The sequence below is a fragment of the Nannobrachium achirus genome (assembly GCF_963921795.1).
Source record: "Nannobrachium achirus genome assembly, chromosome: 18".
NCBI lineage: Eukaryota > Metazoa > Chordata > Actinopteri > Myctophiformes > Myctophidae > Nannobrachium > Nannobrachium achirus.
In genome coordinates, this window is record NC_137825.1 from 53,122,440 (window position 1) to 53,145,624 (window position 23,185).

General features: G+C 42.9%; 1 protein-coding gene across 1 annotated transcript in view; it reads right to left on the reverse strand.

Moving 5' to 3' along the window:
* The window catches only part of crhr1 (corticotropin releasing hormone receptor 1), a gene marked incomplete at both ends in the record, with an annotated part of 198,324 nt that overhangs the window by 127,183 nt on the left and 47,956 nt on the right, over nt 1–23,185 (reverse strand). The window lies entirely within an intron of this gene.

The following is a 23,185-nucleotide window of genomic DNA, read 5'->3' on the forward strand; positions in this document are numbered from 1 at the left end:
AGGGGGGTGGTCAAACAAGTGTGATTCTTGAGGGTAAACTCTAACCAGTAGGGGTGGATATTGTCAAGAATCTCGTGATGCAATACATATCACGATACTTGCGTCACGATGCAATAGTATCACGATATATTGCGAATCTTTGCGATACGATACTATTGCGATATATCAGCTTTAAAAGCTGAAGGCGCTGCTCTAATGTTGTTGTTTTCGTCGTTCGCAGCCATTTTCTTGAGAAACCTCACTCACTGAACCGTAGGAAGGGGAATTAGCTACTATAGTACAGCGACATCTAGAGGCAGCGGAGTGTCAGTGCTGGACTTCTACCATTGGTTCCTATGCATGGGAACATATTTTATTTTCCTCAAAGTATCGCGATACTACGGCCTGAAGTATCGATACAGTATTGGCAAATAAACTATCGCGATGTCTTGCCATATCCATTATATTGCCCACCCCTACTAACCAGGGGATTCACATCAAATTCTGGGCCCTGGGTACTTTAACTATTGAAAAATAGCAGATATACAAGCTCACAGTGTGGGCGTGGCACCGAGTGCCGCGCTGCGAGCTTGTAGATCTGCTTGGTTCGCATCCACGAGACGACATGAGCTTGTAGATTAGCTATTTTAACAAACGCGGAAACATGCAGATGTGCGCGGCGGTTAGAAACTTCTGCCTTCACAATTAAGGGTGCAGGAAGACTGGGCATCTAAATATTGTGGGCACATCCATGTTAAATTGGATGAAATAATTGCTGTATGCGGTTCTACAGTATATGGGCTGTGTCAATAATGGACAAATAATGAGAACATTTACAAATAATAGCTTGCAGCAACGTCTAAAAAAAGAAATACATTTGAATAGCCAAAAGTATAAAAAAAATATATATGGTTAAAAAAAGAAGAAGTTAATTTGGGGAACCATGAACTTTAGTTCACAATGTGGTGTTATGAACTATGAAATGAGCTAGTTCAAGTTTTGAACTTGAACTTGAACTAGTTCATGTTTTAAGTGAACTTTCCGAACACTGCTGGATGCTTTATTCATCCCTCTTCAAAAGCTTTTGTTTTGCATGTAAATTATTTGGGGCCAGTGATCTTCAGACTGCACTCACGGCGGGTTAAAGAGACTGGGGACATGCTGCCATGCACTTGGCTGATCGCGAAGGAGAGTCACAGTGACATTTGTAGGCAACCTGATTGTTATTGTTTTGGATGTTAAAGAGTTTGATCCATTCAGGCAGCGATTTCAATTAATTCTTTAAAGTTTTGAATTGAACATCACAAGTACAGTATAGCCAGGGACGTGCTGGCCATTGGGAAAAGCGGGACAACTCCCGAACGGCCGGCACATTCCCGGCCGGTCCAGGCCGGCCATTAGGAAAAAATTAAAAATAAAATGTCGGCCTTCGTTCCATTTTGGGGGCTGGGCGGCCAACACTGTCACTGAAATATAACTCATGTACAGTAATTGGCCCACTGGCTTTTCACTTGTCATGATCTGAAATGGCAAATCTTTGAGTAGCAGCAGCGCTATAGAGACATCTCTCTCTCTCTATAGCGCGCAATGAGGGCCTCTCCAACTCTTTTTCCCGGGCTGAATCAGGGGCCCAGCATGTCCCTGACAGTAGTCACATTTGAGATGCAGCACAGAACAGGTACTCCTAGACCAACAGAAACATCCCGAATAAGGCCTTTCAAGGTCTTGTTTACGCCGGAAGTCCTTGGCACTCAATTTACAGACATGGCAACAGTAACAAAACAACATTCGTTGCATTAAAAAAAAAATCAAACCTCGGTTCGAATTGAAGCGGTGGACAGATAAAACTTCTATTCTGAATGTATTTGGAGAGCTGGTATGACAGTTGGTATAATAGGTTTAAAAAATAAAATAGATTAAAACACATACATTAAAATAAGAATTTGTAATTAAATAAATACATAAATAAATATAAAGTGTTTAAATAAGACAGATAAACCCTGAAGGCCAAATTATCATGTGAAGCTTGACCAATCCTCAAAGTATCCATTCATCTGACCGGGAGGGACACCGCACACATAGATGTACAGGACATATAAAACCTATTCATTCTGAACTGAAATGACCATATATGGACATGGGACACACATTTTGCTTTTTGAAAAAGCCTATTCATTCTGGACTGATATTTTACACGTACGGGACGCGAGTATTCCTACCGTAGGAGAGTTCGTTGAGGCGCGGCTTGTGATTGGCTGGAGCGGAGGTCTGGAGCGCTCGGCTGTGGTCACTTGGACTGCGCGGGCGGGTGTGAATGCGTTTATCGTGGGCTTGCCCAGGCCTTACGGCCTGGGCATAAATATAACGATTGCATTCACCACGGCTTCGTAACTCGCGCGGCGCTCCGCCGGCCGCGCGGCCCTGGCCCGCTCTTCGCGGCCACTCGCGCCTGCGGCGCTCGGGGGCGAAGAGCAGGACCAAGGTCCGCTGGCCTTCGCGCCGCTTGCAATGTCGTGGACAATAACTGTGACATATAACCATAAAACGAGCGCTCCTTCAAACGAAGTCTCCTACGTTTGGAACAATAGCGTACGGGACAGGAAAAACCTGTTCATTCTGGCCTGGAGTGACCATATATGGACATAAGGTAACGGACATTCTGTTTTTGAAAAACCCTGTTCATTCTGGACTGAGATCACCATATATGGTAATTAAACGGACATTCTGTTTTTGAAAAAGCCTGTTCATTCTGGACTGAAATGACCATATATGGGCGTGATACACAGAAAGCCATTCATTGGAAGCGGTTTCCACCGTTTCAAAAACACTATATGTTCAGCGCAGGGGAAAAGAGGGGGTGGGTGTAAGGTAACGGGGGGCTGTCTAATGGGAGAAGTGATGACTACCTTCGCCTCCGGCTTCCTGAAAGATGAATTTTCAGGGCCGTTTTGAAGGAGGCCAGCAATGTTTTAAGGTAAATAGTCAAGGAATTCCACACTTGAGCGGCAGTGTTGTAAAAGGAGAATTTCCCCATATTTGTGCTATGGGTTTGTATTATCAGATCATTGTGTACATAAAGAAAACCAAAAAGATGCAATTCTGGGAAATTGCAAGTGTGGTTGCCCATATGTGGAGATCCCTGTGGTCTATGACGTCAGACATCTATGATGTCAGTCATCTCCATAATAAACCCTTTTGCAAATCCCGCCCCATTCTGCCCTGTTACTATGATGGGACATTAACCCTGGGCAGATTGTTTTTATAGTGGAAGTGGATGGGATTTTTTTCCCCTTCATAGCCTCATTACAGCTATATAAAGTACCAAAGGAAAAACACCTAGGTGATATTAATAAAAAGGGAAGACAAAGGTACAGTAGTTACATTGCAAAACAGGGGATTTACCCGAAAATATATGTTTTAATTTGTTTAATCCCAGTGGGACAGAATCCTCTTTGCAGATTCTTTTATAGTGGTAGTGGATGCGATTTTTTTTCCCTTCATAGCCTCATTACAGCTATATAAAGTACCACAAAAAACACATCTACGTGATATTAATAAAAAGGGAAGAAAAAGGTACAGTAATTACATAGCAAAACAGTAGTTTTCCCCCAAAAAATAAATGTTTTAATTAGTTTAATCCTCTGGATCAGAGATAGAAAGAGAAGCGCATTGCATCTTGGGTACTAGGAAGAGGACAGAGAGAATGTTTCTCCTCACATAATAGGCTGGCTTTTCGTAATTCTGCCCATTTAAATTATATGTACCCAATCGTGACTCTTAGACCATTGATAAGGTACATGTGAACTAGTTTGTTGAAGCTTATTCGTTATGATGAGCGAGATCGCTTGACGCTTGCCGTCGCTATCACCGTACCGGCCGATCTCCGTGTCGCGCACTGCGGACAGTTTTTGAAAGGCTGAAGCAACATTCTCCACTGCACAAACTCCACCCCCGATAGCAAAAAGTGAATGTTTTTTTCTGGTTGGCCAGTCAGGGAGTCTCAGGGACCAATCAGAAGGCTGACAAACGGTCTATTGGAGATGACTGATGACTGAAGTTAAAATTTAGCATTTTCCCGGCAGGATCAAAAAGGGAATCTCCATTGGCTCCCATGTAAATTTTGCTGAAAAACTTTAATTGTTTCATACTAGTCATAGGCAGTAAATTAATTAAACAGATTGGCCTTTGTGATAGAGACTTCGAAAAGTCTTTCAGACTTGCAAAACAAAAGCACTGCAATGAATTAAAAGTCACTGCAATTCAATTCAAAGAGCCACTGCAAAGGTTCGTCCCAAACCAAACTCTAAAGCCCTTTGCACACAGGACAGTTGCGTTTCTTCCGTTTGCTGTATGAATAAAACGCATTGGATTTGGTGTGCAATGCTGTGCGGAATCGGCGCTGCGGATCCCAAAAGGAGTCATAAAAGGAGTGATGAGTTTTTTACCGCATGCGACAAGACGCACGAATCGAACTGGGTTCGATCGAGAAAAAAAACGCACGGCCGCAGCCACTCGTCGCACAGCCAATTCGGATCCGGTGTGCATGAGGTCGTAGAGAATCATTGTTTTCTTTTTAAAAAGTGAAATTGTCCGTTTTATCCATACGGATAAACGCGCCTGTGTGCAAAGGGCTTTACTGTTGGGACGAAGCCAGGACACTTTGTGCAAAGATGGAGAAACCAAAGAATGCCTTTATGTGTAACATATGTAACAACATACTGCAGCGAGTCTAATACTGGCAGTTGAACAGGATTTATGTTATGCTGTTATTTTCTCATGCTCATTGAGGGATTATGTAGCCGGCCTTTGGGATGGTTTTGTTTCAGACGTGTCACAGATGAGACAAGTTCAGAACAACAGTTTTTATCGCCCTCATCCATTAGAACGACTCTCCGCGGAACTGCATCTGGATCTTGTTTTTTTAATGCACACTCTGTCCATCTCCATGCAAGATCTCCGTACAGGAAAAAAAGAAATGCGCTAAGTAATCTGGGAGAAAGGTTTGATGACCAAAATGTACAACTCATTTAAAGAAAACAAGGACGCCTCAGCAAGGTCACTGCTGCTGGAAGAAAACGACAGTCAGTGTTGCCAAAATGTTGATATAGCACTCTATACTATTTATGACTTTGCATGTAATCAATGCCAGCAGGGAGCATTACTTTTCAAAAACTGGGACTACTTAACCCGTTTAGGCCTAGTATTATTGACTGCTTTAACTATTGAAAAATAGTAGATATACAAGCTTGCAGCACGGCACCGAGTGCCGCGCTGCAAGCTTGTAGATCTACTATTTTTGAAAAGTCGTGAAAATGTGTGAAAATCTTGGAATATATGTATTTTTTTCTCAAATTTTGCTTCTGGGTGGTCCCTGGAACTAAATATTTTGAGATGGGGGTCCGTGGCCAAATAAATATCATTTTGGGGGTCCTTGACATGAAAAGGTTTGAGAACCACTGACATAGTAGTCTCTCAAGAACAGACTAACTGAGCTCCATTTAAGTGAAAAGGACCTTTTCTTTGGCCAGCCAGATTGCTGACATAGAAACATAGGTTTTTCAAAAAATCTTAGAAGGATTCAAAAGACCCTTATAGAATCGGGTCAAAATTCAAATTTTCACGATTTTTCAAAAATAGCAGATCTACAAGCTCGCAGCGCGGCGCTCGCAGCGCGGCACTCGGTGCCGCGCTGTGAGCTTGTATATCTGCTATTTTTCCAATAGTTAAAGCATAAAATAATGATACACAATGTGTAGCCGTTCTAAATGGGTTAAAAATAGATGGGCCAAAACGAACTGCATCACCTTTTCTCTGATGCCTTCTGAAAGTGATATTCCGCACGAATTGAATTTTACCAGCCTCATTAAGACTTCTCTATCAGGGAAAAAAAAAAAACAAGGAGGAAAAACTTCTAAGGGTAGGGAATATTTATTTATGATTGTGCTGCTGTTGCATTATTGATGTTCTATTGCCGCTGCTGTTTATTGCATTTTTATGGCTTTGTGCTATTCGAGCGTCCCACGGAGGTTCAATTTGTGCCTCCGCCGTGTTCTCCGCGGCCGCGGATGTTGTCGGCTACCTGTTGGTTTAGAAAGCTAAACGCTGTTGCCAGCTCCGCAACATGGGCCGTGAGTGCCATTTCTCTGTAGCTTTCATGTTTAACCCTCAAAGACCTATACTGGAACGTGCCAGAGTCGTGTTAGATTTTAACCACTTTAACCGTTATTTTATGCTTTAACTATTGAAAAATAGCAGATAATAGCAGAAGCTCACAGCACTTGTAGATATACTATGTCTGAAAAATCGTGAAAATGTGTGCAAGTCTTCTTTGACCCGACTTCTAAATCCTTCCTCTACATCAGCTGTTCTCAAACTTTTTCATGTCAAGGACCCCCAAATTACAGGTATTTGGCCGCGGACCCCCATCTCAAAATATGTTGTTCCAGGGACCAGCCAGACGCAAATATTTGAGTTACAAATGTTCGCTTTTAAATAGATATATTCAAAAAACAAATCATGATTTTTCAAAAATAGCAGATCTACAAGCTCGCAGCGCGGCACTCGGTGCTGCGCTGTGAGCTTGTAAATCTGCTATTTTTCAATAGTTAAAGCATTAAATAATTCTAGGCCTAACTGACTTAAAGTAAAGGCTGTCTCAATTTGTGTGTGTATGCCAGCACGCCCCCGAATGTGATGTGCATGTGAGCCATGCAATATTCCTAGCACGCGTACTTACACATGGCACGGAATTACTTTATTCTGGCGAAGCATGATGAGTCAAGGGGGGCCTCCACACAAAGAGCAGCCTAGGGGCCCGTGGCCACTTTAATCCGCCACTGGAGACAGGGCTTAAGCCGTTAAGACCGGGAACGCATTATTACGCAATATTTTATAACAAAAATAGCAGATCTACAAGCTCACAGCGCGGCACCGAGTGCCGCGCTGCAAGCTTGTAGGTCTGTTATTTTTGAAAAATGGTGAACATTAAATGTTGTGAAAGTGTTGAAAAACCTACGTTTCTATGTCAGTGGTGCTCAAACTTTGTCATGTCAAGGAGCCCCAAAATTACATGTGTTTGGCCACGGACCCCCATCTCAAAATATTTAGTTCCAGGGACCCCCCAGAAGCAACATTTGAGTTACAAATGTTCGCTTTAAAAATACATATATTCAAAGATTTGCACACACTTTCACGACGTTTCAATAATAGCAGATCTACAAGCTTGCAGCGCTGTGAGCTTCTATATCTGGTAACTACCTGGTCTACCTATGTTATTGTTTTTTTTTTCTAGATTGATATTCCTATGCATTTGTTATATTGTTGTTAATGTACTGACATATTATCTTGCTTATTATAGTGATGTGTATTACCTGCTTATTGTAAAGCCCTTTGCACACAGGACAGTTGCGTTTTTTTTCGTTTGCGGCATGAATAAAACGCATTGGATTTGGTGTGCAAGGCTGTGCGGAATCGGCGCTGCGGATCCAAAAAGTAGTCATAAAAGGAGTGATGAGTTTTTTACCGCATGCGACAAGACGCACAAATCGAACTGGGTTCGATCGAGAGAAAAACGCACAGCGGCAGCCACTCGTCGCACGGCTAATTCGGAGCCGGTGTGCATGAGGTCATAGAGAATCATTGTTTTCTTTTCAAAAAATTATATTGTCCGTTTTATCCGTGCGGTTAAACGCGCCTGTGTGCAAAGGGCTTAAGTCTCTGTAAACTGTAAACTGCTATTTTTCGATAGCTAAAGTATAACATGATCCCAGGTCTAAACGGGTTAATATACTTTCATTACTCACTGACTCACTGATGTTTTTCAAGCGATGAAAGACAGTTCTCCCTGGTAGCAAAGGTCTCAAATTTGAACACAAATTCTACCATTCTCATGTCAAAAAATATAAAAAGATCATTCAATGATAACAAAAATTCAGAGGAAGAAACAAATTTGGTGCATGCAAAAACGGCAGACTCAAAAAGGTACAAAAAGCTGTGTTTCCACTCTAATGCCAGTAGTACATTGCCGGGTACAAAATGTACAAACACAGCCAGGGACATGCAGAGAGTGTTAGAGAGGCAGGGGCTGACATTTCTAAAAGGGCCCTTTTGGTGAAAGTATCGAAAATAGCAGACCTCCAAGCTCACAATGCGTCGTGCTGCTTGGAGGTCGGCTATTTTGGATGCTTGGTTTCTACGCAGAGAGGACAATTCTTTCAACATAAGATGCTGCGTTCAAGTTAGGGGTGCCACGGTTCAGTCAGCCCACGGTTCGGTTCGTATCTCGGTTTTTGGCTCACGGTTTCGGTACGGTTTCGGTACGGTAAAAATTGAAAAAGAAAAAATAAAGAATCCAAAATGTTCAGTTAATTTTAAAAATGCGATGCAATCATTTGTTTACCCCCTAAAACATGATAATCAGTCATTATGATTATACTAGGAGGAAGATTTTCTCCCAAAAAGTGTACAGAAAGAGTTAAAATTATGTTTTTATGTGGCCACACCCCCCAAAAAAAGGAATTCGGTTAATTAATATACCGGTTCGGTTCAGTATTGTGGCACCTCTATAGTTCAAGTTCAGGAGAGTTTGGACAAGACAATTCTCTTGAAAGCTGCCTTCAGCTATGGCATGGAAAGAGGAGCATTTTGCATTTCTTTCACCATAGTAAAAACTGCATTCACGGTCTGGAGAGGGCACTTTTTTTTACAGAAGGATAAAGGGGCAGGGGCTCAAGCCCCCTTTGATGTCTACGTGTGCACGTGCCTGAACACAACTAGCGTCGGCAGTGGGGGAGTCATTCCAACGTTGCCTATGGTCACGTGACTGTTCCCAAGTTGGATGAATACACATTACTTAATGATCTCGCAAGAGGTGTCTAAGCATGCAAGGGGATGATAAAATATGTATTTGGGACGAAGAGAAACAATAAATATCCATTTGCAGGCTGGCAGTCTAATTTACAAAAGTATGCCAGTAAACACAATAACACGCTCTCTCTATCTGATGTGCTCTCGACCCAACCTCAACTGGCAAGCACAAAAAACGCTTTCTCTCTCTCTCTCTCTCTCTCTCTCTCTCTCTCTCTCTCTCTCTCTCTCTCTCTCTCTCTCTCTCTCTCAGAGTCCAGTATGACTACAAGAGCTACCGTATATTTCCAAATAGTAGCCCGGGGGGCAAATAGCCGCCAGGCACCAATACCCGCAGAGGGTCTGACACCGTTTTGCGCCATTCAAATGGACGCAAAAAGACGCCATACTTTTGTAAATTAGACTGCCAGCCTGCAAATGGATATTTACCGTCGGGGGGCATCGATTTAGCTAATTAACACATGGGCTGCCATTGTTTTGGTAATTCAATGTGCTGTAGAGTGCCGTCATTCACTTACGCTTTACTTTGAAGAGCCCCGGAAGCCACGTGCGTGTGCATGTTGTGTAATATGACGATCTGCGTTTGTTTAGATTCGGTCGCAAAACTAAAATCCTAACCACACAAGGTTCGTCCCAAAAACAAACACGGCGTGAAAAAGAGCGTCTCTCTGCCTTCTTGGCGTTTTGGAAGTAGATTCCGAGATAAAGCTGTTTCGATGCATCGGCAATAAACCGGAGCCTATGGAGAATAGACACTCCATGATGCTGCCGGCCGAGTTGCATGATGGGATATGTAGTGTTTTTGCTCACCAGCCGCTACCGCGGCACCTGTTTACCTGGTAACCATTGGCTACAGTTAACTCGTCTGTGGACGAGATAACGCTGCCCTGGCACATGACCCCCCGTGCAGTGTTGATTTCTTCGACTAAAACTAGGACGTTTATTTTTAGCTTGTAGGTCGGCTATTTTCAGCATGAAAACCAAGTGTAAAATCAGTCATTACGATACCATCAAGGCCTGCCAAAATACATTTTAGTTGACTAAATCAACTGTATATTTAGTTGCCTAAAATCTTATCATATTTAGTCGACTAAAATTTGACTAAAACTAAAATTTGACTAAAACTAAAACTTTTCAGGTGACTTAATTATGACTAAAACTAAATGACATTTTATTCAAAAGACTATGACTAAAACTAAATCAAAATTTGCTGTCAAAAACAACACTGCCCCCGTGTTTGGCTCCAGAGTGTTGAACGCTACTATTTGGAAAAATACAGTAATTCCAGTGAATCTCTTACACCAGCATCGTATTCATTAAGTATTTTGTTGATAGAACAAAAGTTTGTTCATTGAACGAACCTCCATGTCATGAATACCGCTCAAGTGACGCTTTTCATTCACACTCACACGACAGGATAACAACGCAGGTATTCTGACGCGGTAGGGTGGCGGGACATTAATGGTACAATTACGAAATACAAAGTACTGTATATACCGGGATTTGAAATCGGTGCCTGTTCCCACGAGATGCCAAAATGTAATATACCAGTGAATTATACGTAAGGGATAATAAACGGGTCGGCGGTTATTATCCGTAATTAAATAAGGATGATTATAGAGCGGAGCAGTCATTAATCAAGAAATAAGTCACAGCTGATTTCAGTCATTCACCCTTTGTCAGCCTTCTGATTGGTCCATGACTTGCCAACCAGAAAAATCATTCTCTTTTGCTGCCGGGGGTGGAGTTATGCAGTGGGACAAAGTCCTCTTTCTTTCATTCACATAAATGGAAAGAGTCTAGTTTTACATTTATAGTGAATATTTGTTTTTTATTAATATAATTTATTTTTTATTTTATTTTTTTATTAGTTCTATAAATAGCAATATGAGGCTATGAAAAATCTCGTTTTACAATGGGAGTGGATGGAGGGAAGACATTTTTGTCCCACTTAGTAACAGAGCGACAGGGGGTGGGACTTTACAAAGAGTGACTTGACCAATCAGAATCAAGCATTCAACCAAGCCGTGTAAAAAAGTCATCTAAGTGAGTGGTAATGAGGTTTAACCCATTAAGGCCTGAATGTCTTCTAAATCCTAACAGTTTTCCTCAGGCACGTGCACACATAGACATCAAAGGGGGCTTGAGCACCTGCCCTTTTAGCTTAGAGGTCTGCTATTTTCGATATTTCCACCAAAAAGCCCTTTTAGATATTTCAGCCCCTGCCTCTCTAACATTCTCTGCACGTCCCTGGTTTTCCTGAAAACCATGTTGCTATGCATCAGCAGTGCTCAAAACTTTTCATGTCAAGGACCGCCAAAATTTTGGCCGGCGACCCAAAATATTTTGTACCAGGGACCCCCAGCAGGAACATTTTGAGTTAGAGAGCAGATAGCAGATATACAGGCACGAAGTGCCGCGGGGCGATCTTGTATATCTGCTATTTTTTAATAGCCAAACACAGGGACATGCTGGGCCCCTGATTCAGCCCGGGAAAAGGAGTTGGAGAGGCCCTCATTGAGCGTGGCCCTAAATACTAACCGATGAGCGGTTACAGTGATTTTAGGTCTCATTGTTTTTCTGGTATGGAGAGTCAAATGATGTTGTATGTAGACCATCTAGGAGTAGTCAAGGAAGCTAGGGAGTAGTGGGCCGGTATTCAGATGATGGACAAGCCAGTAGGGCTGCTGCTACAGTGCTATAGAGAGAGATATCCCTCTCTATAGCACAAGCTCACAGCGCGGCACCGAGTGCCGCGCTGCAAGCTTGTAGATCTGCTATTTTTGAAAAATCTTGAAAATGAGTGCAAGTCTTTGAATATATTTGACCCGATCTTTGACCCGACTTCCAAATCCTTCTTCTAAATCAGTGGTTCTCAAACCTTTTCATGTTAAGGACCCCCAAAATTACATTTATTTGGCCACAGACCCCCATCTCAAAATATGTTGTTCCAGGGACCACCAAGAAGCAAATATTAAAGTTACAAATGTTAGCTTTTAACACTTTGACTGCCAGACCCCCCCGGCCCCCCAGCCTGACCAATGCCACCATTAGGTCCCATTCATTCTGCCCCGATTCCAGGGAATATATTGAAAATGATCCGATATTCACATCGGAACAAAAATGGGAGGTTTGGTAAAAGAGGATTTTTTTTTTTACCAAAAAAATTTTGGAGTGATTTCGGTGAGCGGTTTTGGAGATAGGTGCTCGAGAGTGCGCACTGCGCAAACCAGTCAATAACCTCAGAAATCTAGATTCTGAGATATTTGAGTTCAAAGAAAAAAAACTTTAGGAAGCCATAGCGACAAATTGGTAAATGGTAACGGAACACAAGTACCCTTGACAGAAAGAATGTGAAACCAGCTTTCATTCTCTGCAAAAAAAGTTTAAAAAATATTGTACCATCGTCTAGTTTCAAGGGGGCAAAGTGAAAAAGTATGGAATGACTCAGAAGGTGGAAGTTGTCTTACAGTTTGATAGAACTATGCACTGTGAATTCACTGTGTTTTTACCTGGTCTAGAAGGTCAGGAAGACAAAAAGTCAGAAAAGCGATGTCAACCTTTTATTTTATGGCAACATCGAACCCTAACCCTGGTGAGTACCTCACACATCCAGCATGAACATATTTATGTTCAACAATATTTACAAATATTAAAAAAAAAAAAAAAAAAATCACAAATATGACTTCACAAAAGTAAAATAAAATAAATGTGCAGCAAGTAAAGAATAAATAAAAGAATATAAAAGTCAAAATAAAGTACTGTATTCTAAGGCAGGCAGCACAACAATGTCTATTTGTAGTTGGCCACTAGATGGTACGGTTCACCCTGTGTGTGTGTGTGTGTATGTGTATGTGTATGTGTATGTGTGTGTGTGTGTGTGTGTGTGTGTGTGTGTGTGTGTGTGTGTGTGTGTGTGTGTGTGCGCGCGTGCGTGCGTGCGTGCGTGTGTGCGTGTGTGTGTGTGTGTTCGTGTGTGTTCATTGTTCTGGGAAACGAGGAAGAGAAGTCCCAGAAGTTCTTCAGCTCCCATAGAGTGACATTGGTCCAGGAAGCGAACCTTACAGTGACCTGACCTGACTCCTCCGCTATTGCTATCTCCGCCATCATACTGTCCTCTGCGTTGTCATTGGTCTGGTTGCAGATCGTCTCCAGCAGCTCATGGCGTAGCAGGGAATGGGTAGACTGTGGGATCCCATCCTTCCTCCATCCAGTCAGACTCCACGGGCCCTGTATATGATAGAAGAAAAAAAAATACTAAATGATACGTCTGTATACGTCTGAAAACAGCAGATCTACAAGCACACAACGCCTCGCACCGCGAGGCGTTGTGTGCTTGTAGATCGGCTGTTTTCACTAGTCTAAATAATTTCAAATGTATGTATATATACGTGGCCACTGAATTCTATGGGCTCTGCTTTGATACAAATCTACAGCTATGCCAGTCTATTGGCTCTGCTGGCAGAGCCTATAGACTGACATAACTACTGTAGATTTGTAGATCGATTTGATAGGTTATTATGTCACACACACACACACACACACACACACACACACACACACACACACACACACACACACACAGATTGTATTACTAAACTATCTATCTAGGTATACACACACGATAAAAAACTAAACTATAAAGAAATGTATTCTTACTGGAAGAAGTTGGTGGAACTTACAGCTACTACAAACCATGGATTGACATCTAGACCTACTGCACATACAGTATGAAACAGAGCTGATACCTTTATGTAGGAAAATAATGCTGCTATTTGTACCCTGTATATATATAAAATGTCACAATGCGACATAGCTCTGTTTGCACCCTACGTGAAAAAAAAACAATAGCAGGTCAGGCTTATTGATTGATTGAAGAATGTATTACAAGCTTGCATTAGAAAGAAGTAGGCTACATATTCATGGCTTATTTCAACAGGAACCACACTTTATGCATCTCAGTGGTGTGTTCTAGACGATCACCCACTATTCGTTTGGCCAGGGCAGACGCTATTGTGCATAATCCCTATCAAATACGCTACTTTGAAAGGTTCAAGAGGGCAGACGCTATTCATATTTTATTTTTCCTCCATCACGGAGGTATAGAGGCCAGCGGCTGGCGGCGCCCTGTGCCCGCGAGGGTGTCACAAGTCGGCCAAGTCCGACAGCAGACCCCGTATACGTGCGTTACCGTTACAGGTAGACCACAGCACTGATCTCATATAACATTGAAAGACAGACGTATAGAACAAAGTGAAACAGAGAACATAAAGTTTGTAACGCTTACCGGGTTCGCAGTGCATCCTACAGGGCGCGGGGTGAAACGGCAGCAATCGGTGCTCTGCCTTCTGGCCGCCAGATCCAAAATCGAGGCCGTGGATCCTACCAGCCGAGGCCTTCGATGAACCGATCGCCCGTAGGAGCTCTTCTCGCCGCCAGATCCAAAATCGAGGCCGTGGATCCTACCAGCCGAGGCCTTCGATGAACCGATCGCCCGTAGGAGCTCTTCTCGCCGCCAGATCCAAAATCGAGGCAGTGGATGTAGCAGCAGAGGCCCTCGCTAGTCGCTGATGAACCGATCGTGGAAGAGCGCCGGCCACCGCCGTTGACTGCGGGCTTGGTGTCCAGAGTCAGACTGTCCACGGGGCATGGCGCGGGGGGGTGTCGCTCTCCATTCCGACATGTCGCCACTCCGCTGACCCGGCGCGGGGAGAGACCACGGGATGCGGGGCATGATTCGGCTGCCTATCTCTCTAAATAATACTAAATCTAATGATTTTATAACTAAATTCTCTGCTGCTTCTGATTCTCGCTCTTTCTCTCAATATATCTCTCTCTCCCTCTGATTGCTGTGTGTCCACGGTAAAAGTCACTGAACTCTTTGAGACCCTTGTTTCTGGGGGGAACCGGCCAACCAGCATGCTTGAATTTGGTCAAATGAGCGTGTGATGTCATGCAGGGGCGTCAATTGGGTATGGCAGGGGTATGCAGCTGCCATACCTTGACAGGGGGAAATAATAAAAATGTACTTTTCATCGTGCCTGTTGCTAAGGTATGGCAACATGACTGGTGTCTTCACCAGACACCAGTCATGTTGCCATACCTTAGCTTGTTCTGAACTGACGCCACTGAATTGTCATGCATGACGACCGTCCCATCGTCCAAAAGGGCTGTATCTTGGTTACCGCATAGATCCAACACTGTACTACTGTAATATGAAAAAAAAGGGTCGGGCGGTATATCCCTCCCAACTTTTTAATTGGCAAGATTGCGCAGGAAGTGTCGGGCGGTATATCCCTCCCGTGGCAGCCAAACTGTTAAGTGGATATATTCAAAGACTTGCAAAAAAAAAAAATCATGATTTTTCAAAAATAGCAGATCTACAAGCTCGCAGCGCGGCACTCGGTGCCGCGCTGTGAGCTTGTATATCTGCTATTTTTCACTGGTTAAAGCATTCAATTATTCAAGGCCTAAATGGGTTAAAATCTAAAATGGGTTAAGTGAGTTGTGGTCCAGTGAGAGCTCCGGGCCCACTCCTCTGAGCTAGAACCAAGCCAGCACAGCTGTGCTTGGCAGGAGAGCTCACAGGCAGGGAGGAGAGGAACAGACAAATGATCCAATATTTTTTGGAATCTCGTTTGCAATACATTTTAGGTAAGAACTAGGCCATGCCAGTTGCTCAATCTTGATTAATGTCACTTCTACAACGGCTAAAGTAGTTCAAAATGTGTTATCGATATTCGTTACTTCCATACGTCAGACCATTTTTGGGCATCTCTAGTGGGTGTCGAGTGGGTAGGCCACGCCTAGTCAGAGCACAGTGTGTTTCAGGTGGAACTGACGGCTCTGTCTTGCTCTCGCAGCAGCAGCAAAGTTCAACTTTTCTCAACTTTGCCGCTCTGCCTTTTGCTGACTCGGCCTCCTGCGGAATGTGATGGCTGCTCCTTTCTATAGACGTTGCCATGAACCTTGCAACTATCTCAGAACATGAAGCAGCACAATGGGCCCTATTTTCGCCCATGCCATTTTTTTACTATTTTAGTAAGTTTAGGAATTAAAAAATATAGCTGACAATACCATCTGGTGTGAATAACACCATCTGGTGTGAATTCAGCGTAATACACATGTTCCACCGGAATTGGTGCGGACAATTATGTGCAGGGTTTTTAGACACTGGAAAACACACAAGAAATAAAGCAACCGAGTCCTTTCCCATTGATTGTCAGTAGACCTGTGGCAGGCTCAAAGGATGGACAGACAACAGGCAAAGGTTTCAGGAACACTGAGTTCTTTACTTCTAGGAACATAATGCTTGCTCTGCCTTCTGCCACAGAAAAAGAAAGAGAGGGAAAACGTGTGTATAACAGCAGACACGTGCACACATAGACATCAAAGGGGGCTTGAGCCCCTGCCCTTTTATCCATCTATAAAAAAGTGCCCTCTCCAGGCCATGAATGCAGTTTTCTTCTATGATGAAAGAAATGCAAACGCCCTCTTTCCATGCCATAAGGCAGTATACAAGAGAATTGCCTTGTCCAAACAGTCTTACCGGTATGTTGAAATAATTTGCCCTCTCTGTGTAGAAATCCAAACCCTTATGCCACATCCCCAGTATTGACTTGATTATGCTTAGTTCAGTGTGGTATCAAGCACCGAAAATAGCCGACTGTGGCGCGTTGTGCGCTTGGAGGTCTGCTATTTTCGATATTTTCACCAAAAGGCCCTTTTAGAACTTTCAGCCCGCGTCGCTGTATAACAGCATTTCGTGACAGAGGCTCTCTGTCTGAGTGTGAGGATGGCTGATCTTGCAAAACCCATTTAGGCCTGAACACATTATGACGCAATATTTTATGCTTTAAATATAAAAAAATAGCAGATCTACAAGCTCACAGCGCGGCACCGAGTGCCGCGCTGCGAGCTTGTAGATCTGCTATTTTTGAAAAAATCGTAAAAATTTGAATTTTTACCCGATTCTATGAGTGTCTTTTGAATCCTTCTAAGATTTTTGGAAAAAAACCTATGTTTCTATGTCAGCAATCTGGCCAGCCATCGTCAAAGAAAAGGTCCTTTTCACTTAACTGGAGCTCAGTTAGTCTGTTCTTGAGAGACGACTATGTCAGTGGTGCTCAAACCTTTTCATGTGAAGGACCCCCAAAATGATATGTATTTGGCCACGGACCCCCATTTCAAAATATCTAGTTCCAGAGACCCCCCCCCCCCCCCCAGAAGCAAAATTTGAGTTACAAACGTTCGCTTTGAAAATACATATATTCAAAGATTTGCACACATTTTCACGACTTTTTCAAAAATAGCAGATCTACAAGCTCGCAGCGCGGCACTCGGTGCCGCGCTGTGAGCTTGTATATCTGCTATTTTTCACTGGTTAAAGCATTCAATAATTCTAGGCCTAAATGGCAGTCACAGCACACCTATCTCAGAGTCCAATTAGTTTGACTCAGTCCAGGTGTGACTGCTTAATGCACGTGATAACCATCTGGGCTCCGGAGTGATCCAGCGATCCAGCTGTGCGACATGCGTCGCTTCAAAATGAGGCTGACTGAGCGATGAGTGTTCCCATTCCTTGAAGTGCACCCGGTGGCCTCCACCGTCCTCTCTCCTCCTCGCCCAAAAATGTAGGAATGGCAGCAAAAAAAAAAGGGGGAAAAAGGGGAAAAAAAGTGAGCAGTGCTATTTATGAGTTTGCGTCAAGATGTAGGCCACGCTTCAGAGCCATCCATCTATCCATCCATCCATCTTCAACCGCTTAACTGAATTTCCCCCTTGGGATAATAAAGGTATCTATCTATCTATCTATCTATCTATCTATCTATCTATCTATCTATCTATCTATCTATCTATCTTATCCGGAATCGGGTCGCGGGGGTAACAGTTCCAACTGAGACTTCCAGATTTCTGAGCAACTTCCTCCTCGGAGTATACCGAGATATAATCCTTCCATCTGGTCTTAGGTCTGCCACGGGGTCTCCTCCCAGTGGGACGTGCATCGAGGACCTTCCTAGGAAGACGCTCGGGGGGCATCCGTACTAGATGCCGAACCACCTAAGCTGACTCCTTTCCAAGTGAAGGAGCAGCGGTTCTACTCCAAGTCTCTCTCGGGTGACTGAACTTCTCACCCTATCTCTAAGGGAGATACCAGCCACCCTTCTGAGAAAACTCATTACCTTATACTTTCGGTCATGACCCACACTTCATGACCATAGGTGAGAGTGGGAACGAAGATTGCTCGGAAAACAGAGAGCTTTGCCTTACGGCTCAACTTCTTTTTGGGCGTACAGCAAACTTTGAGCGCTTTGTACCAAGATGTAGGCCAGATGTAGGCCACGCTTCACAGAGATTTTGTATTATAAGATTATAAGACGCAGCCAGCTTGAAACCGGGACAATCCCGGACAAACCGAGACGTCTGGATGTGGTATGCACAGCAAGCTCCAAGACATTCCAGCTAGCAGTTTTTTGAGATATCATATTTTGGGAGTAAAAGTGAGCACATGGAATTTTTTGGCCTAATGGTGATCTGACAGAAGGCTTCGGTGGTTCAGTGGTAAAGTCCCTGCACACCACCCAAATTCAAAGGTTGTGGGTTTGAATCCTCCGTGGCACGAGGCAAACGGCTTTGTCGGGCGTCTACGCGAACACAATTGACCCAATTGGCAGGGAGGGTGGTATTGGTCATTGCATGTATTCCTATTGGCTGGGGCTATAGCCTGGTTCCAGCCCATAGACCCCGCCCACTCTGAGTGGACCGTATCTCTGGTCCGAAATGTCAGCTCCTCCAATGAGCGCAGGGGGTGGGGGTGGGTCTGACGAATATCCGATCCGCGCAGCAGTTGAAACGATTACAGGTACATTTCAGGAAGATCACACACCAGGCAGGCAGGCACTCACACGCGCGCTGATTTCACCAAGCTGTTAATGTTGATTACATGTTTCTTGTCTGAGTTCTGTGTGGAAGCAGTCACTGGCACAGACAGACACACACACACACACACATGCTGCGACCGTGAGTCACGATCACTGTGCGTCGCGATCAACGTAAATCTTTCAGACAGGGCACAATGTCAGACTCAAGCGTCAGCTGAGTCTGAAATCTGGCTAGGCTAGTGCTGCACCTGTCGGCGGGGAGTGTAGGGCGGGAAGAGTAGTATGAAGGCTCTACAAGTATACATCCTATTCTAACCCTAATCCAGGTGAGTCAGTCAGTAGGATAAAAGAGCAGTGACAACACTGAAATGTGTGTGGGGACGAATCAATTGGCCTAACGACTACATTGGGGAGAAAAGGGGGGTAAAGAAATAATTGGCTACTCTAAAAAGAAGGGTGGACAGCAGGGGCTTTTAAGCCGTGACATCATTTTGTAGTCAGACCTCCAAAAACAGATTTATTATCAATATCTGTCCCTCGCTATTTCAACAGATCCGAGACAAAAATAACGACTAAAATATAATTCTACCACTTTCCTTTCAACAACAAAGAGAAGAAAAATTAGTAAATAGTAAAAATAGTAAAAAGATTCACAGGCGCTCCAAAAGTTCTCTAAAGCATAAAATAATGATACGCAATAAAGTGTACCCGTTCTAAACAGGTTATTTAAACATATACTACCCAATAACATCGCTGCATTGCTCAGGCTGCGACGTGCATGAATAAACAGATATTTTACGGTGATAAAAAGCTATCGGGATGCCTGGGGCGAACAGTGTGCAATTAACTGGCTTGAAATGGGAAGGCTGCTGAGCATCGGGAAATGTCAGCCCAAATCGCTATTACCTAGTACCACGATTTACCACGTACCGCAAGCGAGGGTGATCAGAGGGAATTTCTAAAAGCTGCCGTCATTCCCTCAAAGTCTAACGCCGAGATCCCGCAAAGCCCTCTTGCAGTAGGCCTGACCCATTTACATTACAATGCCGGAATGATTTGCAATCTTTAACCCATTAAGACCTGGAATTATTTTATGCTTTGACTATCGAAAAATAGCAGATATACAAGCTCACAGCACAGCACCGAGGGGCGTGCTGCGAGCTTGTAGGTCTGCTATTTTTGAAAAATCTTGAAAATGTTTGCAAATCTTTGAATGTATATTTTCAAGAGCAAACCTTGGTAACTAAAATCTCTGCTTCTGGGGGTCCCTGGAACAACATATTTTGAGATGGGGGTCTGGGGGGCCAAATAAATGTAATTTTGGGGGTCCTTGACACCACTGATTAAGAAGGATTTAGAAGACACTTATAGAATCGGGTCTATACTATATATTCAAAGCCTTGCATACATTTTATTGATTTAAAAATAAATGCAGATCTCTCTCTCTATATAGTATATCTCATACATGGGCAACTGGCGGCCCGGGGGCCACATGTGGCTCCCACCTTCACTTAATGCGGCCCACAGGTTAATATCGAAATACTGATTTCTACCACTTTTTCGAGTCACGTGTTCAAATACTGGATTCTGATTGGCTAAATTTTGGAGGTTATGACAGAACAACTGCCGCAAAGTTGTGTGAGGACTTGTCCGAGATCAATGCGCCTCAGTGTACATCCGGGGACTTCAGGAGGTAGTCGGAACACCTTTCCCCCAACCAACAAATGACCGTGGCAACGGTCCTATGTTTACTAACGTGCATGCTATAGTCGCCGATTTATTTGGATCCAATGCAATCCGCCAACTTTAAAGCCCCTTTTCTCTGAACCTATGCCTTTCTGGAAGCGAACAGCCTCTATTTACGGCCGGAACGGTACTTCTAACTGACGTTAGCTTAGCTGTAAGCTAGACGCATGGATTAGTATGGAGTTGGCGCCATCTGTTGGTGAGTAGAAGATGTTGTTGGTGGAACTATCTGCTGTCTCGCGGAAGTTTTATAGGCAATAATGATTGTAACTTAAGATCCTTGCAAGTTACAACTATGTGTTTTCTTTCATGTATAAGGGAAAAAGTGGTAGAAAAGCTATTTACCACTCGGGGTCGGACATTATGCTCTGATAATGTCCTGTGTGAGGGTGTTATCGGACTCGGCTTCGCCTCGTCCGATCACCCCCTCACACAGGACATTATCAGAGCATAATGTCCTCTCACTCGGGGTAAATTGCTTACATATTATTGGTTTCAGCTGTTATAATTCCAAACGTGCAAACTTGACCAGCTTTAATTACTTCAGTCGACTGTATTTTAGTATCTTCTTGATGACTAGTAGCCTACAACTAGTGTCTTTTTTTATGTCCAATGCATTTGTGATTAAGTTCATAAACTAAGAAGTAACATAAGTAAAATAAGAACCTTTACATGCATTTGAAATTAAATGAAGAAAAAAAATATTTTTCAGGATACCAATTAAAAACTAGCAAAAATAGCAGATCTACAAACTCAAAGAGCTTGTAGATCTGCTATTTTTGCAAGTTTTGACTGTATATGGGTGGGTGACGTGACGTAACGTTTTCGCTGTCCTCGGTGTCAAACATGTATAAATAAAAAATATATTTGTCAAAAACCTTCAGAATATTGTGCAGGACATTAAGCTTTATGTGAACTTACTCAAGATTAAAACATTTCATTCCTCATTTCTTCAGAATGTTCAACCAAACATGGCAAAACTCATATGGTGTGACTGTCCTGACCTTGTTTCTCAAAGTGGGAACTTGAATAAAACTAAGAAAAAGAATTGCTAAAAATCATTTGAAAATGAATTTAGGCTAAAAAAAATGTCTATTTGTGAGCCTATATCTTTTCAAAGTCAAAGCATAATGTTTTCAGTCATTTCTGATCAAAAACATTTTGTCCCCCAAACCAAAATCATTTGGTGTGACACTAGTTTGGACAAATTAAACAGGCAATTATTTGGACACCTATTGGCTAGAGAGGTCCTTCTTCTGTAAGGCTATTCAGCACTCCCAGCACAACTGCAAGACAGGTGTCTGAGGTGAGTTATGATTTTAACATTTTCATGAAATGCCATCTTGTTGATACTTTGACAAACTCACCACTTTGGATGTCTGTTGGTGTGACACCTTTTCATTAAAAAAAGCTTAAGTTATTTGAAGTGTTGGTCATATTTCCATGTAGATCTAGGTTGCTTTGTTATAGCTAGCATGCTGTTAGCATGCTAATGTGTACATAGTAGCCTCAAGGTAAACCTAAATGCAGAAAACGTAATATGGTGTGACACTTAATCATAATGGTGTGACATGTCTGCTTGTCACGCCATATGACTTGATTGTCACACCATATGATTTATACTGTATTTAACTACAGATATAACAATAAATAACAAAGTTCCATGTTTCTTTTGTACATTTAAACATTTGTTTTAAACATTTTTACATAAAATGTAATTTAGCTTCATTCAGTGATACTTCAAATTCATCAGACAGAGCAGAAACCCCTTCACAGAAACCTTAACATATTGTTTCAATCTAAACAATATTTTCTCTTTGTCTTAAACTATACATTCCATTTTCTTTTGTCAGCTGGAAAATGACAAGTGCTGAGAGAACGAGAAAGTACAGGGAGAAACTAAACAATGACCCAGCAAGGAGAGAGGAGCCAAAGGGGCGAGACTGCATTTTCTACGAAGAGCAGGAGGTTGTCTGTGGCATAGCAGAACCGCAACAAGGCAGCCGGTTTGCTACCCTCACCAAATACGACTGGCTGATGTACAATACAGTCTAAATGTATAATCTAATCTGATCTAATACTTTTGTACTTTCACTCACTGGACTGGACAGTGGACAGTGTTAAGGTAGGACCCGAGACAAAACTAGCGAAAATAGCTGATCTACAAGCTCTCAACACGTTGTGCTGCGAGAGCTTGTAGATCAGCTATTTTCGGAGTTGCGCAACCCAGCACTCTTTAGCTAGTGGAGATGTGGTGTAATGTCATGATTCCTAATTACATTTGTTCAACACAAAATGCTGTGTTCAAGTTCAGGAGACTTCGGAAAAAAGCAATTTACCTGAATGCTGAGTTCTGTTTCCACTAATTGGTGTTAATAAAATGTTGCCTTGGCTCCAAGTGTGGCTATGCGCCTTATTGTCTCTTTAGGATCCTTCTGCCGTGGGCCGGCAGAAGACTTAGGTGTGCGTAGCATTCCTGTGCACATCCTCATCATCCATCTACTACTACAATTATTTCTTATCCCATGTTAAAACCCTACAATAATATCCTGTTCAGAAATATTAAGGCCATGTTATCCTGGGTAATTGTTTAATCAATCAGTAAAGTTCAGTACTCACTAATAGGTAGGTTAAAACACAGTTTGCTTTGACACATGAAGATATGATCATACGGTGTGACACTAAATCATTTGGTGTGACATTCCAAATAGTGA